The sequence below is a fragment of the Lissotriton vulgaris genome, chromosome 5, assembly GCF_964263255.1.
Source record: "Lissotriton vulgaris chromosome 5, aLisVul1.2, whole genome shotgun sequence".
NCBI classification, from domain to species: Eukaryota; Metazoa; Chordata; class Amphibia; order Caudata; family Salamandridae; genus Lissotriton; species Lissotriton vulgaris.
Genome location: NC_141693.1, coordinates 216696256 through 216715861, shown reverse-complemented (window position 1 = coordinate 216715861; position 19606 = coordinate 216696256). Strand labels below are relative to the sequence as shown.

Genomic DNA, 19606 nt, shown 5'->3' with positions numbered 1-19606 from the left:
GCCTGATCTGGCTCAATAATCCCCGGTAGACATGGGCCCAGTCGAGCAGCCAGCACGCTCGTGAACAGTTTTAGATCGATGTTGAGAAGGGAGATGGGTCTGTAGGCCCCGCACTGGGACGGGTCTTTACCCGGTTTAGGGATGACCACGATATCCGCGTCCAGCATGTCCTGGGGGATGGAGCCTCTACCCTTGAATGAGTTGAATAACCTGGTTAGCAGTTTGGGGACAGAAAGCTTTATAGAAGGTGGCTGAGAAGCCGTCCGGGCCGGGGGCCTTCAGAGGGTTGGGACGCGCGATGGCGGAGACGACCTCCTCGGTCCTGATAGGAGCATCAAGGGAGGCTTTGGCGTATTCGTTTAGGGGCGTTATGTTCGCATCGCGGAGGTAGGTGTCTGTGAGTGTCTGGTCGGGTGGCGGTTCCGCAGTATATAGTGAGGCATAGAACCCGCGGAAAGCTTCTGCGATTCGGACATCGTCCTGAGCGATCGCCCCGTCCTGGGCTTGGACAGGGGGCATTCTCGCCTTTAGGGTTTTAGCCTTGAGACAACTCGCCAGTAGGCGTCCCGTTTTGTTCCCCTCCACGTAATACGTGTGGCGCAGTCGTAGGGCTGCGTACTCTGCTCTGTCCAGGTCCAAGCTGGCCAGTTGAGCTCTGGCCGCTTTGAGTTGTCTCCATATCCTGGGCGCCCCGGTGCAGCTGTGGGCCTGTTCGAGGTCAAGCACCCGTGCCGACAGGGAGGACCTTTTGTCTTTTCGAATCTTCGCCTCCGCCGCGGCCACAGAGATCAGCTCGCCCCTAACCACCGCCTTAAGCGCTCCCCACACCGCCGCTAGGGAAACCTCCGGGGTGTTGTTGGTCTGTAGATAATCCGTGATGCGGTCTTGGAGTTTCTGCGTCACCCCCTCGTGTTGCAGGAGGGCGTCATTAAGACGCCATCTGCCTCTCCGCGTGCCAAGCGCCGGGGTACGCAAGTGCAGGAGGAGCGCGTCATGATCTGAAAGCGCCGCCGGAAGCACCTCCACATCCTCCATCAAGGAGGATACTTCTGCGCTACCGAAAAAATCATCAATGCGTGCGTAGGTGCGGTGTACATGGGAATAAAAGGTGTACCCCGAGGAAGTGGGATGTTGCGCGCGCCACAGGTCCGTGAACCCCTCCTCTGCCAGCCATTGGCTCCCCTCCCGTGTGATCGCCCCCGCGAACCCTCGACGGTGGCCTGACCAGTCTAAGTCGGGGTTCATCACTAGGTTCGCGTCTCCTCCCACCAGTACTGCCTTAACGTTGGGTTGCAGCGCCTCTGCCAGAGCCCCTTTAAGAAACGGTTCCAGTTTGGAACTCGGAGCATATAAAGACCCAACCACCATGTCTAGCCCCCCTATGTGAAGTGTGTAAGCCAAGAATCTCCCTTTAATGTCGGCTACTTTATCTCCCATAGTCCCCTTGAAGTGACGTGCTACTAGAAGAGCCACCCCTGCCTTCTTCTCAGGGATTGAGGAGTAGTGTTGTGTTGGGAATGCCCTGGAGCGCATCCTGTGCCAATCTTTAGAGAGCAAGTGCGTTTCTTGGAGCAGACAAATGTCTGCCCCCGAGTGTTCTAGAAAGGACAGGACGGCCCTGCGCTTTATGGGGTTGTTAAGCCCTTTCACGTTTAGGGTAAGGATTTTTAGTGGTGGGTTAGCCATTCACAGGGGAGACGTGGGCTTGGCTTTGCATGCAGTGTGCCCTGTGTGCGCCCGGCCTCTGTGCCAGTGTGCGTCGACGTAAATGAGCCACGCCGTGAGGGATCCGGAATCTCCCTTCCCACCCCGCCCAAACCCTGCCCCCTACCCAACTCCCCGTCCCCCTTCTGCCCGCCCTAACCCCAACATGTAACTCCCGTCCCCAAGTCATAGTCCCAGGCCTATCCAAAGTCAAATCAGGCCTGTAGGTAACGTAGATGAAGAGGAGTGTGGCATTGGCAGCCATTGCGGTTCCCCGCCCCTTCCCCCCACCCCCGCTGCGGATTAGCAGTGTAAGGGTGGCCCCCCACCAATGCATAGTTCAGGGTACAACAGTGGTGTCCTTGACAACCTCCTCGATGGCTGCAGCCTTGTCCTTCGCAATCGTTCCTGGGTCCGGGCGGAGGGTGTGCTTGGGGCCTCGGCGCCTCCTCACTTGCTGCCAGGCGCCCCCGGTCGAGCGAGGACTTATTGCTTGCGATGGTCCCGGTGAGGAGGCCTGGTCCACGTTGTCGTCAGGAAGTTCGATGCCCAACAGGGCGCAGGTATCCTGGAGCGAGCGGAGCTGGTGCAGGGCGCCCTCCCATTTGAAGATCAGCCGAAATGAGTGACCCCAGGAGTAGGGCACCCCCTTGTCTCTCAGGAACGTGGTGACCACTCTGAAATCCTTGCGTTTCTGGAGAGTAATCGCCGAGAGATCCTGGTACAGTTCAATGGGGTGGTCGCGGAACCGGATGGGTTGTGCTTTGCGCGCGTCTCGTAGAATCCTCTCTTTCAGGGGGAAGTCCGGGAGGAACGCCAGAATGTCCGGGGGGGGGGGGGCAGGGGCCCGGCGGGGCAACCCCACCCGATGAGCACGGTCAATGCGGATGGGGAAGTCCGCTGCTTCGCCGAGAACTTCTCGGAAGAGGTCCTGGAGATATTCCGTGACGCTATTCCCCTCCGCCTTCGATGGCACACCCCGGACCCCTCTGTTGTTCCGCCGGGAGCGGTTTTCAAGGTCCTCCGCGTGGGCCTGGAGGCCCACCTGCTGTTCCTGAAGGCGGATGACTTCCTGCTGGAGGAGCACTAGATCGTCCCCCCTGGTCTGATTTGATTCTTCAACTGCCATGACTCTATCCCCCAGGCCCTCCAGGTCTCGGCGCAGTTCCCTCTGCTCACTCATCATGTCCTGCTTCAGAGTCTGGAAGTCCTCGCGCAGCGTGGTAAAGAGGGACTCTAGGAACGATTTCGTGATGGGGGCTTCCGCAGGTTCCCTGGTCGGGGTACTAGTTTGAGTCGCCGGCATTGTGGGCGATTGGGTTTTCCCCGATTTGGAGGAGGATTTCTGGAAGAGTTCGTTGATCGGGCGGCCCCCTCTGCGCGTGGAGCTCGACATAGGTGGGTCGGGAATCGGACTGTCCGGGTCCCAACGCAGTGCAGGAGTCCTAACAGGGGGGCCCACCAGCTCCAGCACCCGCGAAGCACCGAACGCCAGAAAGAAGGGAATGCAGTCCACCGGGCCCGGCCCCCACCACGTGGGCCGGAGTCGGCTCTGCACAGAGGGGATAGCCACCGGTCCCGGCCCCTACTGGGAGAGCAGAGTGCAGCGCAAGCCCCGGGGTACAGTCCATGCGCCAAAGTGTCACAAGTTCTTTCACCGGGTGGATCCTGGGCTCAAAACTCCCCCCCTTCCACCGGGGGCACGACCACCGGCCCCCCGAGTTCCCAGCTCCTCACCTTAGATGGGCCGGGGCGTGTCTCCCTCGGACGTCTGCGGGGCCTTGTGGTACAGCCTGGGTGAGCCTCAGTCGGTGCGTGGGGCCGGGGGAGGCGAGGGGGGGGCCGGGCCGGGCACCGGGTTCAGTATGTGCCTCGTTGCTCTCGTTGCTCCCCTTCTCAAGGCCCAAGCCGGGGCCTAGCGTGAGGGGTCCTTCGGGCTCAGTCTGCTCCGGTCCCCGGTTGCTTCAGTGGCCGGGAGTCCGCGCCGGCCCAGGGGCCTTATGGGCAGCGTGCTGGCCCCCCCCCCAGTCCGCTGTCTGCCTGTCCGTTAGGGGGGCCGGCCGTACACACCGCCGCCGGCAGGCCTGGGGCCCGCACAGGCCCAAGCCGGGGAGTCGAGTAGTGACGCTTCCCGGCAGCGTCGCAGGACAGTCCTGGGGCCTCCCAAATCTCCGGGGGCAAAAGGCGGCACTCGGTCTCGTCGGAGGGGGTCGCGATCTCAATCCGCTGTCCCCGACCCCCTCTCAGCTCCCCGCAGCAACTTCTGGCCCCCCCGGGAGCGGGGGAGAGCCGCCGGGTGCGGGGCCCGTTTCTCTGAGTCTTCCCGCCTCGCGAGGCGGTGGCTGCAGGGTCTGAGGCGGTCGCTCTCCGCGGCGGATCTCGGGGTCTTCGGGTGCTCCCCACTGCGTGCTGCGCTGACTGCGGCTTGTGGGGGGCCAAACGCGCCAGAAATTAGAGCAGCAACGGGGCTTTTAGGGGATCAGGGCGAGGAGCTCCGCGGCTACGCGTCCGCTCCGGCCGCCATCGTAGCCACGCCCCCAAGCTGTATCTAAGTAAATCTTGAGTGTAGCAGGTCAGTTGTGCCAAACCTGTACAGAGTCTCGCCAGCCTGGGGGATACTTGTAGAATCCTCCCAGGGTCACTGTGGTCATGATTCAGCATGTCCTATTTCGCAGGGGGCAGATTTTCCTGAAGGGGAGACATGCAGTCAAGAGTAGGCAGGTATGGAACACCCAACCTCAACTGTAGCCGGTGGGAGGGCCACCAGGACGAAATGCAGAAAGGTCACCGTCATGCACAGTGCATGCGCACAATCAAGCAAGTTGGGTCGGGGCGAGCAGAAGTGGGGCCCCTGCTCCCTGTTCTGGTACCATCTCAAGATCCTTGTTCTACTCAGAAATTTTAGATAAAGTTGGAGTCACATATTACTACTACTTTTGAAGCTCTTGCCAATCGAATTTCCAAACTGGAGGGGGTGGTAGAAATATTGGAGAAATTCAAATGAAATGTCTGTCTGCCAACTGTCAGTTTTAACACCAACCACACTCCCCAGGTGGATCCCCCCCAATAGCCCTCCCCCTCTAGTGGAATCGAAGTAGGGGACTGATGGGTCCTGTTAAATCAAATATTAATTCTACTCGTACACTGCTAGCACCATTAAATCCACATGGGCCTGATGCATTGCCACAGTGATCCACTTTTATGAACCTGTGGGGTGAACCCCTGCGGGCCATATGTGACCGTATATATAGCACATGGTAGTTTGGGGAGGTTAGTGCATCCTCCTGTTAATAATCTTAGTACTCTCTCTCCGATGGACACTCCAAATGAGGTGGCCACCCAAATCCCCCTTGCATCCACTCTGTTTGTTATTGTCCTGGCTAATGTCCCTCCTCTCAAAGCCAAACAACAACTATAATCAACTCAAAAATAAAGTGGTACATTGGGTTCCTAGAAGGTTTTATTCTAATCTTATCCACCTCTCTTCAAGGATATTATAATGACACAGAGTGGGTTGGATAGCTAATTCATCTAAATTGTACAAAGGTGACTGCCTGGTTTGTAATGCCATTATGGCTGGCTTTTTACTGCATAATACTCCGCGTGTCCCTACCTTTAACGCCAGAATCTCAGTACTTCCCCGTCACCTTCCCCCGAGGAATCTGTTTGGTCAATTAAGGGGGCTGAATGATCAGGATTGACTGGCCTGCAAAATTGACTCATTGGCAGGTCCCTTGCCAACACAGCGATTTGAAAATCTGAAAGAGACACGTTCGTGATAGATTCCTTACCTTAGAATATCCCCAGGCGTCAGACTGGATCCGGAAATTTTTGAGTAGCAATACCCCTGCGCGTCGGTAGGCGTCGTCTGCGGCTCCGCGTCCGTCGGCGGCGTCGTTAGTGCCGGAATGACGTCGTCGGAGTACTTAGACGCCGCCCATGCGCGCTGACATCAGTTCATCTTTTTTCCGCGCCACTAGCGCAGATCCGGAGAAGCTCTACCCCTAGTCATTTTTTTACTAAACTTTTGATCTTTTTGATCATTCTTTTTCTTCGAGTCTTCGACTCTATCGGTGCCGGTAGGGATGCTCAGGTTCAAACCCTGCTCGAAGTGCGACTGACACGGATCCCCATCGCCGGTGCCTGAAGTGCCTAGGCCTCGATCATGACGACCGTGCTCCGACTGCCGGGCCCTGACATCGAAGGCTAGTCTGGAGCGGTCCCGCAAGCGGCTCGAGCTCCGGAAGTCGGCCCTGCGCCACTCCAGGTCCCGGTCCCAGTCCCACGGGAGGTCCAGGGAGAGGTCGGAGTCATCGCAGCTCCTCGAGTGGACACCGGTCGTCAGGCTCCAAGTCCTCAGGTAAGAGGCATGAGAGGTCGGAGAGAGGCACAAGTTACTACTTGTGTAATGATATATCTGTAAGAGACATTAGTTAATGATAGATTCCTTACCTTAGAATATTCCCAGGCGTCAGACTGGATCCAGAAATTGTTGCGTAGCAATACCCCTGCGCGTCGGTAGGCGTCGTCTGCGGCTCCGCATCCGACTGCCGGGCCCTGATGTCTAAGGCTAGTCTGGAGCGGTCCCGCAAGCGGCTCGAGCTCCGGAAGTCGGCCCTGCGCCACTCCAGGTCCCGGTCCCAGTCCCACGGGAGGTCGAGGGAGAGGTCGGAGTCATTGCAGCTCCTCGAGTGGACACCGGTCGTCAGGCTCCAAGTCCTCAGGTAAGAGGCATGAGAGGTCGGAGAGACGCACAAGTTACTACTTGTGTAACGATATATCTGTAAGAGACATTAGTTAATGATAGATTCCTTACCTTAGAATATTCCCAGGCATCAGACTGGATCCAGAAATTGTTGCGTAGCAATACCCCTGCGCGTCAGTAGGCGTCGTCTGCGGCTCCGCATCCGTCGTCGGCGTCGTTAGTGCCGGAATGACGTCGTCTGAGTACTTAGACGCCGCCCATGCGCGCTGACGTCCGTTCTGATGCACAGCTTTTCCGCTCCAGATACGCAGAGCCATGATAGAACCCACACTGGTGCCATGAAACTAGGGCCCTGAAAGGGGATGACCTGAACCCTAGATATCGGTTCGCAGAACGGGGAGGATGGGTGGGCTGGTAAGGAATCTATCACTAACTAATGTCTCTTACAGATATATCGTTACACAAGTAGTAACTTGTGCATCTGAAAGAGACACGTTGGTGATAGATTCCTTACCTTAGAATAGATACCCCAGCAATACCAACCCCGGTGGTGGGTCTGCGAACCAATAATCACACCAGAAAGTCCTGGAGGACGGAACTGCCAAAGAAGCCATCCCTCCGGACTTGACTGTCCAGGCAGTAGTGTCTTGCGAACGTGTGCAGTGAGGCCCACGTAGCTGCCTGGCAAATATCCTGTAAGGGGACTCCTCGGCCCAAGGCAGTTGTTGTTGCCGTGGCTCGAGTGGAATGAGCCCGCAATCCAGCAGGGGGCTCCTTTTTGGCCATGGAGTAACATGCCTGAATACACAAGATGATCCATCGCAAAATGGTCCTCTTGTGTACCGCCTTTCCCTTCTTTGCGCCCACGTAACCAACAAAGAGTTGGTCATCCACCCGGAACTGGCGTGTGCGATCTAGGTAATAAGAGAGCGCACGTTTTTGGTCCAGACGGTGGAGCCTCTCTTCCTCTCTCGAGGGATGCGGAGGCGGAAAGAAGGTGGGCAAGGTAATGGACTGTCCGATGTGGAAGGCTGTGACAACCTTGGGCAGAAAGGAAGGTCTTGTCTGCAACACAACCTTGTCCGGATGAACAGAGACTAAAGGTGGAGTAGAAGAAAGAGCCTGGAGCTCACTCACTCTCCTTTCAGAGGTGATGGCAACCAGGAAAGCAGTCTTCAGGGTAAGAAGACGGAGAGGACAGTTATGGAGCGGCTCAAAGGGAGCACACATTAGATAAGTGAGTAGAAGATTCAAGTCCCACTGGGGCATCACGAAGGGAACAGGAGAGAACATGTGTGTGATGCCCTTTCAGAAATCTATTTACAATGGGGGACTTAAATAAGGAAAGCTGATCAGGTAGCCATAAGAAGGCGGAAAGAGCAGAAAGGTACCCCTCAAGAGTTCCCAGAGCAGAGCCCTGCTGGGCAAGGGAAAGAAGGAAGAGTAGAACTTCAGAAAGGGGTGCAGAGAGAGGGTTCACAGCCTTTGCTGTGCACCATGCCACAAATCTGTTCCACCTGCAGGCGTATACCGACTTTGTGGAGGGACGCCTGGCTGCCAGAATGATATCGCAGACTTCGGGAGGCAAGTCAAATGGCCTCAACTGCCACCGCTCAATCTCCAAGCTTGTAGGTGGAGACTGGACAGGTTCGGGTGCAGGACTGTCCCCTGCTGCTGCGACAGAAGGTCCTCCCGAAGAGGCAGACGAATCGGGGGATCGACTGATATGCTGAGTAGCTCGGGATACCAGTATCTTCGTGCCCAGTCCGGAGCCACCAGGATAACCTGGGCCCGGTCGCGCCTGATCTTCTTCAGCACTCTGGGCAGAAGTGGTATAGGCGGAAAGGCATACTCCACTTGCGACGAAAAGCGTCGCCGAGCGAGTGCCGCCTTGGAAATTCCAACGCGCAGAACTGATGACATTGCGCGTTCTCTTCTGTGGCGAATAGATCTAACCAAGGCTCTCCCCATTGCTGAAAGAGGCCTTGCGCCACGTCCGAGTTTAGACGCCATTCGTGATCCATCATGCACCGACGGCTGAGTTCGTCCGCCCTGGCATTCAGATAGCCTCCCAGGTGTTGAACCACCAGGGTCACGCCCTGATGTTCCAGCCACTGCCAGAGGCGCAGAGCCTCCTGGCATAGGGTCCACGACCCCACCCCGCCTTGTTTGTTGCAGTACCACATGGCGGTGGTGTTGTCCGTGAACACCTGCACTACACTCCCCCGGACAGAGGGGAGGAATGCCTTCAGTGCTAGACGAATCGCCCGCAGCTCCAAAAGGTTGATATGGAGCCGGGACTCCGCCGGAGACCAGAGGCCTCTGATCTCCGCCTCTCCCAAGTGGCCCCCCCAACCCTGGAGAGACGCGTCCGTCACAACCACGTGCTCTGGGTGGGGTCGGGAGAGGGATCTGCCACTGACCCATTCGCGGTCCGTGAGCCACCACTGCAGTTGTATCGCAGTGCCCTCCGAGATCAAGACATGATCGGACAGGTTGCCCTGATGCTGGGCCCACTGAAACTTCAGGTCCCACTGCAGAGCCCGCATCCGCCACCTGGCGTGATGCACCAGAAGGATGCAGGAGGCCATCAGCCCCAGAAGCCGCAGCATCAACCTGACCGAGACTCGGGATAACGGCTGAAAGATGGGAATCAGCGCCTGTATATCTCGAACCCGCTGTTCGGGAGGGTAAACCCGAAACTGCGCCGAGTCGAGAACCGCTCCGATGAAGAGAAGCTTCCGAGAGGGACACAGGTGCGACTTCGGCACATTGATGGAGAACCCCAGCAAATGCAGGAGGTCGGCCATAGTCTGTAGGTGGCTGACAACTGTCTGGGGCGAGCCCGCCTTCAACAACCAGTCGTCTAGGTAGGGGAAGACTTACACCCCTAACCTGCGCAGATGAGCTGCGACCACCGCCATCACCTTCGTGAACACCCGTGGGGCGCTGGTAAGGCGGAAGGGGAGCACGGTAAACTGAAAGTGCTCTTGGCCTACCGTGAACCGCAGGTAACGCCGGTGGGCCGGCAGGACGAGGATGTGGAAATAAGCGTCCTGCAAGTCCAACGCTACCAGCCAGTCTTCCGGGTCCAGGGCAGCTAGGACCTGAGCCAAAGTCAGCATCTTGAACTTCTCCTTCCGGAGGAAGCCGTTGACGTTCCGCAGGTGCAAGATAGGGCGTAGGCCCCATTTGCCCTTCTTGGGTACCAGAAAGTAGTGGGAGTAACATCCACACCCTACTTCTGGCCCAGGAACGCGCTTGATGGCCCCCTTGGCCAAGAGGGCCGTGACTTCCTCTTGCAGAAGTTGCAAGCGATCCCCCGACACGCGGTGGCATTGCGGTGGCATGGATGGTGGGGTCGCCTCGAAGTGGAGGGAGTAGCCCCTTCAGACGATCTGCAGCACCCACCTGTCCGACGTGATAGTGCGCCAGTGGGAGAGGTGATGGCAAACCCTGCCTCCCACAGGCGTCACATGGGCCTTAGAACTCGGACTAGGAAGGTTTTGAGGCGGGTGCTGTGGAGGGAGGTGTGGACTGGTCTCGCCGTTTTCCATGACCGCCGCAACGGCTTTATCCACGGCCGCCACCGCGCTGTTGAACATTTTGCGGCTCGTGGCTGGCAGCACGTGTGGGGGCGCCCCTTCCGTGGCCACGAAATGAGCGAAAGGCACCCGTTTGCTGGCGTGGGGCCGCGAGGACTTGGCCATAGCCCTGGAGTCCTTAAAACGTTCCAGCGCATGGTCTGCCTTGTCGCCGAAGAGGCGACGGCCATCGAATGGCATGTCCAGAAGTGTGGCCTGGACATCGGCCGAGAAGTTGGCGGACCTCAACCAGGCGTGGTGTCGAACCGCCACCGTCATTGCCATTGCCCTGCCCAGTGAGTCCGTTGTATCCAGCCCACACCGGATGGAATAACGCGCTGAATCTCGGCCCTCAGCAAGGGTTTGGGCGAGTTTAGCCCGGACCTCCTCCGGGCATTGTGGCAGCACCTCCGCAACCGTGTCCCACAGAGTGTGGGTGCAGCGGCCCAAGAGACAGGCGATATTTACAGACCGCAGCCCTAAGCTTACAGACGAGAACACCTTCTTCCCAAACTGTTCGTATCTCTTGGATTCCCGGTCGGGCGGGGCAGACGGGAATGCGGTCTGGGAATTGGAGGCCTGGATGACCAGGCTCTCGGGGGTGGGATGGGTGGACAAAAAGCATCGGTCTCCCGGGGTCGGGCGGTAGCGTCTGGCCACGTTCCTATCCACAGGCGGGCCTGTGGCGGGCTTGGACCAAGTGCCCACAAGAACGTCACATAAGGCCTCATTGAACAGCAGCAGAGGCTCGCTGGAGCTTGACTGCGGTTTGAGGACCTAAGTGAGGAGGTTAGTCCTCACGGCCGCGACGGGGAGCTCAAGGTGTAAGGCCTTGGCTACCTTCGTCAACACTACACTATATGTAGACCCCTCCCCCGAACCCACTGTCGGAGGGGAGGCAAATCCAGTGTCTGGCAATGTGTCAAGACCACTGGCCTCCCCAAGCTCATATGTCCAGTCCTGTTGAGACTGGCACTCCAGTGCCAGAGGGTCCTCAGACCCCTCCCAATCCTCCTCGTCACCCGTTACCTGTAAAACAGGATTAGTAGACGGGGCCTCCTCGTGGAAATAAAAATCTCCAAAGGCCGTCGGAAGCGGCGCCCAGCGGCGCCGTTTCGGCGCCAGAGTCGGACCGTAGGGAACATTGGGGACGGCGTCCACAGCGGGCGCCGGGGGCGACACCCGTGGGGCCGGTGAGGTCGTGAGGTCGACCGGCGACGACCCGGAAGCGGATCCAGTGAGGTCCTGCGGCGCCGGGGCCGAAGCACCCGGCGGCGTCGGGGCCGAAGCACCCGACCCGCTAGGGCCTCCAGTTGGGACCATTGGGCCCGAAGGCGCCACAGAACCCGACTGAGGAGGGAGGAACCTCATGGCCATGAGGTACTGCTCGATCTCCTCCGGCGTCGCGCTGTGCCCAGGGACCCGAAGGTGTGGGGCAGGCGGCGACGCTTGCGACTCCCGCGGAGCCGCGTGTGCGGTGTTGCTTGAACCCCCGGCCGCATCGTGCGAGCGTCGTGGTGGGTCGGAGGAACGATGACGTCTCTCCGACCTCTCATGCCTCTTACCTGAGGATTTGGAGCCTGACGACCGGTGTCCACTCCCGCGACTGGGTCCGTGGCAGATCCCTCTCCGGACCCCACCCGGAGCATGTGGTTGTGACTGACGCGTCCCTCCAGCGTTGGGGGGGCCACATGGGAGAGGCGGAGATCAGAGGCCTCTGGTCTCCGGCGGAGTCCCGGCTCCATATCAACCTTTTGGAGCTGCGGGCGATTCGTCTAGCACTGAAGGCATTCCTCCCCTCTGTCCGGGGGAGTGTAGTGCAGGTGTTCACAGACAACACCACCGCCATGTGTTACTGCAACAAACAAGGCGGGGTGGGGTCGTGGACCCTATGCCAGGAGGCTCTGCGCCTCTCGCAGTGGCTGGAACATCAGGGTGTGACCCTGGTGGTTCAACACCTGGGAGGCTCTCTGAATGCCAGGGCGGACGAACTCAGCCGTCGGTGCATGATGGATCACGAATGGCGTCTGAACTCTGACGTGGCGCAAGGCCTCTTTCAGCAATGGGGAGAGCCTTGGTTAGATCTATTCGCCACAAAAGAGAACGCGCAATGTCATCAATTCTGCGCGTTGGAATTTCCAAGGCGGCACTCGCTCGGCGACGCTTTTCGTCGCGAGTGGAGTTGCGGTCTATTGTACGCCTTTTCACCTATACCACTTCTGCCCAGAGTGCTGAAGAAGATCGGGCGCGACCGGGCCCAGGTTATCCTGGTGGCTCCGGACTGGGCACGAAGATACTGGTATCCCGAGCTACTCAGCATGTCAGTCGATCACCCGATTCGTCTGCCTCTTCGGGAGGACCTTCTGTCGCAGCAGCAGGGGACGGTCCTGCACCCAAACCTGTCCAGTCTCCACCTACAAGCTTGGAGATTGAGCGGCGGCAGTTGAGGCCATTTGACTTGCCTCCCGAAGTCTGTGATATCATTCTGGCAGCCAGGCGTCCCTCCACAAAGTCGCTATACGCCTGCAGGTGGAACAGATTTGTGGCATGGTGCACAGCAAAGGCTGTGGACCCTCTCTCTGCACCCCTTTCTGAAGTTCTACTCTTCCTTCTTTCCCTTGCCCAGCAGGGCTCTGCTCTGGGCACTCTTAAGGGGTACCTTTCTGCTCTTTCCGCCTTCTTACGGCTACCTGATCAGCCTTCCTTATTCAAGTCCCCCATTGTAAATAGATTTCTGAAGGGCATCACACACATGTTCTCTCCTGTTCCCTTCGTGATGCCCCAGTGGGACTTGAATCTTGTACTCACTTATCTAATGTGTGCTCCCTTTGAGCCGCTCCATAACTGTCCTCTCCGTCTTCTCACCCTGAAGACTGCTTTCCTGGTTGCCATCACCTCTGCCAGGAGAGTGAGTGAGTTCCAGACTCTTTCTTCTTCTCCACCTTTGCTCTCTGTTCATCCGGACAAGGTTGTGTAGCGGACAAGACCTTCCTTTCTGCCCAAGGTTCTCACAGCCTTCCACATCGGGCAGTCCATTACCTTGCCCACCTTCTTTCCGCCTCCGCATCCCTCGAAAGAGAGGCTCCACCGTCTGGACCCAAAACTTGCGCTCTCTTATTACCTAGATCTCACACGCCAGTTCCGGGTGGATGACCAAGTCTTTGTTGGTTACGTGGGCGCGAAGAAGGGAAAGGCGGTACACAAGAGGACCATTTCGCGATGGATCATCTTGTGTATTCAGGCATGTTACTCCATGGGCAAAAAGGAGCCCCCTGCTGTATTGCGGGCTCATTCCACTTGAGCCACGCCAACAACAACTGCCTTGGGCCGAGGAGTCCCCTTACAGGACATTTGCCAGGCAGCTACATGGGCCTCGATGCACACGTTCACAAGACACTACTGCCTGGACAGTCAAGTCCGGAGGGATGGCTTCTTTGGCTGTTCCGTCCTCCAGGACTTTCTGGTGTGATTATTGGTTCGCAGACCCACCACCGGGGTTGGTATTGCTGGGGTATCTATTCTAAGGTAAGGAATCTATCACTAACGTGTCTCTTTCAGATGCACAAGTTACTACTTGTGTAACAATATATCTGTAAGAGACATTAGTTAGTGATAGATTCCTTACCGACCCACCCATCCTCCCCGTTCTGCGAACCGATATCTAGGGTTAAGGTCTTCCCCTTTCAGGGCCCTAGTTTCATGGCACCAGTGTTGGTTCTATCATGGCTCTGCGTATCTGGCGCGGAAAAGCTGTGTATCAGAACTGATGTCAGCGCGCATGGGCGGTGTCTAAGTTCTCCGACGACGTCATTCCGGCGCTAACGACGGACGCGGAGCCGCAGACGACACCTACCGATGTGCAGGGGTATTGCTACGTAAAAATTTCCGGATCCAGTCTGACGCCTGGGGATATTCTAAGGTAAGGAATCTATCACTAACTAATGTCTCTTACAGATATATCGTGACACAAGTAGTAACTTGTGCGTTATGTCGAAATATTGTTGGGACACAGAGAAAAATTGGTAACAAGGGGTTTGAAGATAAGATCAACTCCCTTGATATCATAAGTCTCCAGGAGACTTTGGATCCAGTGGGAGATTTACCTGCGGATGATTATGCTTCCTTTTACGGTAATGATTCAGAAAAGGGGGTGGTGATGAACAGAGTGTCTGAATTAAGCAGACCACTCTTACCCAGTCAAAAGATCAGGGCTTGATCCATCACTGTTTTTTAGCTCACTGCACCATCCCATCCCAGCTCAGAACTTGGCTATATGCAAATTAGTCTGACCCTGGCCCAGTGCATCATGGGAACAGGGCAGACCAAACTACCAAGCCAATTCTTTTACTGGATAGGAAACAAGCTTCCCGGGACCGGTTTCTGGCATTACAGCCGTCTTCGGCCCGGCTTGCTTGAATCCTGATGGTGCAGTGAGCAAGGGACTCACATCTGAGTATACCCTTCCATGCTTATGGTGGGCAAAAATGATTCTGAAAAGGGGGTGGTGATGAACAGAGTGTCTGAATTAAGCAGACCACTCTTACCCAGTACAAAGATCAGGGCTTTATCCATCACCGTTTTTTAGCTCACTGCACCATCCCAGCTCAGAACTTGGCTATATGCAAATTAGTCTGACCCTGGCCCAGTGCATCATGGGAACAGGGCAGACCAAACTACCAAGCCAATTCTTATACTGGGAAGGAAACAAGCTACCGGGGACCGGTTTCTGGCATTTCAGCCGTCTTCGGCCCGGCTTGCATGGAACCCTTTTTTGCATTGGTGTATTTAGAGATAGGTAACAATACATTAAGGTTTTGCTCCACTGTGCTGCACCCTGGTCTGAATCCATACTGGATATCAGACAGGATGTTGTGCTCATTAGCCCAGCTAGTCAGACATTCCAGGATAACCAAACCAATTATTTTGACTTCTGTGTTCATCAGAGATATTGGTCTGTAGCAGGCAGCATTAGCTTTCTCCCTTCTTATGTAAGGGCACAATCATAGAGTGCAAAAACAACAATTGAAGGACGGAATGCTCAGACGTGGGTCCCGTGCTCACTACGCCACTGGAGTCAAGGTATCTGGCTAAAGAAGGCTGATAGCCCCAGAAACCGGTCCTAGGATGCTTGATTCCGGTCCAGGGAAGACATGGCTTGGCAGTTCGGGCTGGACTGTTCCCATGAGGCACAGGGTCAAGACTGATTTGCATATGGCCATGTCTGAACTGGGGTGGCTTGGTGAGCAAAATAACGATGGATTAAACCCAGATCTGTGACTGGGGGTGAATGTTTTTCCATTGTGCAACATTCCGTCCATCATCTTGTGTGCTTCACAATCATAGAGTGACACCATCCAGTAGGTAATGAGCCACAAAATGCTACATTTATATGCTGAATCACAATGGTTGCCCAGAGATCCAACAGAGACTTAATAAGGTCACATGGAACCCCTTCTGACCCGGGCGCCTTTTCTCATGGTGGAGATATAATAGCTTACCTGGCTTCTTCCCACTGTATTTCAACCCTTGCGCTGTCAGCTCTTCCACGGTTAGGGCGGATCAGTGCCCTCAAAATTGTACAGCGAAGAAAAATGATCAGCCCAAACCTGCACAGACTTTGTCAAAACCTGTACATTGGCCGGCAATGAGCCAACTAATGAGGGGTTGACAACCCTCCAAAATATGGCACTATTCCCCAATTCATTAGCCCTCTGGAGACTCTCCAAAATTTACTTTACATTGTTCTTCCTATCCTTCAATATCATGTGATAGAAGGCCCTAGTCTTTGTCACCTCCCCTCCGTCCTGGGGTTTCTTTTTAAGAGCCACCAGAAACTCTTTGTGGGCTCTTGAACAAACCTTATCAAACCACCTGCACCGGGGAGATGCAAAGCAGCTCCAGTTGTGGTGAGGGCGGTCTTGATATATTCACACACAGAGTTCAATGCAGAGGGAATACAGTCATCTTATGCGTCTGAATCTAGGCAGGACTAAAAAGCGAACTGACAAGTGTACAGCGTATTAAAATTGTAGTCCTCCCGGACAATCCTAGCCCTTTTCACTCTTCGGCTCTGATCCTTAATAGTGACAGAGACAGTATATGAGTGGGTAAGCCCTCCCCCGCCCCACTACAGAGCCCACTTGAAGGTGGCCAAAAGGGGATTATGATCACTATAAATGTCCCAATTAATAGTACATTTTATCAGTGAAGCAAATAAGCCTGCAGAAAGAAATATGTAATCAATTGAAAGGTTGGTGTTCTCCCTTCAGCAATAGAGTCTCTTAGTGAGCAAATTAATTATATTAAAATCTAGAATCAATTGTATAGCGTTTTCCCCTTTTGGGGCCTTTCTTGTATATAAAAGCATTGTTTCTTTGTATAGCGTTTTCCCCTTTGGGGCCTTTCTTGTTTATTGGCACATTATTCTCCACAATTATTTTAATTCCTATTGCTCTTTATTTGTGCTATTGTACTGATGTTTTACATTGTTTTCTTCATCTCAATAAAGCTTTTCAAACTTAAAAATCTAGAATCAAATTATTATTATTTTTTTAAATCGCCCTGACCCAAATGCTTGAGATGCACTTGGTAACTAGTAGCAGAATACAGGTCAGGCACATCAAGTGACAGTCTGAGCAAGGATGAATATTAAAGTCTCCCATCAAAATCAGTCCTGAATATATGGAGGCATGAGAAAAAGAGACACTTAGGAACTCACTCAAATCCTTCAGAACATCTTGGTACACCCCGCCCCCACCCACCATTGAGTTATACACATTAATTGATAGAATCCTTAAAGCATTCGTAAAGGACAGAGGGATCCCAAAAATTAAGGGTGAATTACAAGCCATCTTCTCCAAATTACAATTCAGCTTCAATTGAATTAACATGGCTAGTCCCCCTCTGTCTCTCCCACGAGGCGAAGGCAAGGCTTTACCGTAAAAGGAAGCATAATCATCCGCAGGTAAATCTCCCACTGGATCCAAAGTCTCCTGGAGACTTATGATATCAAGGGAGTTGATCTTATCTTCAAACCCCTTGTTACCAATTTTTCTCTGTGTCCCAACAATATTTCGACATAACGCACAAGTTACTACTTGTGTAACGATATATCTGTAAGAGACATTAGTTAGTGATAGATTCCTTACCTTAGAATATCCCCAGGCGTCAGACTGGATCCGGAAATTTTTGCGTAGCAATACCCCTGCGTGGAAGGGTATACTCAGATGTGAGTCCCTTGCTCATTGCACCATCAGGATTCAAGCAAGCCGGGCCGAAGACGGCTGAAATGCCAGAAACCGGTCCCCCGAAGCTTGTTTCCTTCCCAGTATAAGAATTGGCTTGGTAGTTTGGTCTGCCCTGTTCCCATGATGCACTGGGCCAGGGTCAGACTAATTTGCATATAGCCAAGTTCTGAGCTGGGATGGTGCAGTGAGCTAAAAAACGGTGATGGATCAAGCCCTGATCTTTGGACTGGGTAAGAGTGGTCTGCTTAATTCAGACACTCTGTTCATCACCACCCCCTTTTCTGAATCATTTTTGTCCACCATAAGCGTGGAAGGGTATACTCAGATGTGAGCCCCTTGCTCATTGCACCATCAGGATTCAAGCAAGCCGGGCCGAAGACGGCTTCATCACCACCCCCTTTTCTGAATCATATTTGTCATTGGCTTGCGTCATTGTCTTACAAAAATGCTGGCTTCTGATTCGTTAATTGGCTTGTTGGCCCCTCCTTAGTACCTCCTTGTCTTAATTTGTAACCTCCCAGGAGAACTGGTCCTTTTAGTTCTGTTGTTACATGGTATCCCCTATTGAGTCTGTAAGCACTATTTTCTTTAGTGAGTTTCTTCCACTGCAGGTACAACATGCTTTCCTGTAACATTCAGGGCACTATGCACGCTTTCGCTTTCACTTTCCAAGCAGCCTGGGACAATGGCGCCGCTTCTTTGAAATGAAGTAGGTCTTGCATTTACAAGAGTTTGAGCTATTGGCATTGTAAGTGACAATGCCTTTTATGTGTTGTTTTTCAAAACTGATAAATAAAAGGCATTGTTATTTTCAATGGCAATAGCTTAAACTCTCGCAAATGCGAGACTTGGTACAGTGCAAATGCTTGTTTATTCCACTTGCAACACTAATTTACTGATTGAGGCACGTGTCGAACTATTTGCAGAGTCTATATCGAACTATGTGTTGTACAGAGAGATGTCGGGGAAGTAGGGTATCTCGGGGAAGTAGGGTATCTAATTGGCTTTTCTAGTGAACTACTTAAAAAATAACTTCTCTTTTAGCTGTTTATTCGAAACCAAATTGTAATGTCTTGGGGGGGGGGGGAACCCAGTCCTGCGCATCTTCAAAGTTGCAGTGTTTTCATTTGTCCACTAGATGTCACGCGTGCCCTTCCAGTTGATTTTGCAGTGAACCATTAGTATAATTAATTATAGTCTACTAACATCGGTGTGGTGACATTCTGTGTTGCTAAAATAAGATGCATTTAACCATTGAAACTGTTTGCCCGTGGCGTTCTCGGTGAGACCCAAACCTAGTGCATAGAGGGGCTACATATACAAAGCCCTCTTGTGGTCGGAAACTGCCCGATTTACAGAATCAGTTTGTGAACTTAAAAAGGCATTTTCAAATGTACAAATCCCTAATTGCGAAATTGTAATTTGAGGTTGCTAATCAGTATTTGCAAGGGGCATGGTTAGGGCGTCCCTTTCAAATACCGATTCACATTGGATTTTATAAATGTTTTGCAACCAAAATGCGGTTGCAAAACATTCGCACTTTGCCCCCAACTCTGGTGGTAACAAATTCGCAAATGGGAAGGGGTCCCTAAAGGATGTTTCTTCTTTTTATTTTTAAATGTTTTTTTTTTAAAACGCTGAATGTAAAAGCAATCACAAACATGTTGGTCTGCTGACCCCAGCAGGCCACCATCCCTGTGATGGCAGCGAATCATAGTGAGTGACCAATTGCCACCTACCTGAATAATATTCATGAGATAACCCCTCTGTAAATTTGTCATAGCGCTTACCAAATAGCGAGAGGCAGAGAAAAATCTCTATTTGGCAATCGCTCTTAGTATGGTTCATACATCTAGACCCTGGAGTGCCTGGAACTCTTAGCTTACAGAGGCAAAGCCGATCCTTAACTCACTGTCAATTGCTCACCCAAAGCGAAGCTGGTTCACTTGTTTCAGAAATTTCAATAGCCATTTCACAAAATGATGCTGGTATGTTGTCTGACTTTTTTTCACACAAGTACAAATTTCGTGTTTTTCGAAATCATTTTGAATGTATTTAAAATGTGTGTGGCCTTACAGCGCGACTGCTGGCTTTGGAACTGGGGAATCGGGTTCGAGTCTAGGCCTTGACTCAGCATCCTGTGATCCTGGGCACATCACTTGATCTCCCTGTACCTACAATAAAATCATGAATTTAAGATTGTGTAAAGTAACTGGTGCCCATGTAAAGCACTCCTGGGCCGCGTTCACGGTATATCAAACCAGCTAAGAAAAACCTTGCGAGATTCCAGCAAGAACCTAATTCGAGCATAAAATGTCTGCCCAAACAGGTCTTTTGAATGCAAAAAATGTGCACAGTTGTGTCAT

General features: G+C 53.7%; 1 protein-coding gene across 1 annotated transcript in view; it reads left to right on the top strand.

Annotated features, from left to right (window-relative positions):
* Window positions 1-19606, top strand: part of PNPLA7 (patatin like domain 7, lysophospholipase) — a 1710105-nt gene that overhangs the window by 248261 nt on the left and 1442238 nt on the right. The gene's annotated exons all lie outside the window — the stretch shown is intronic.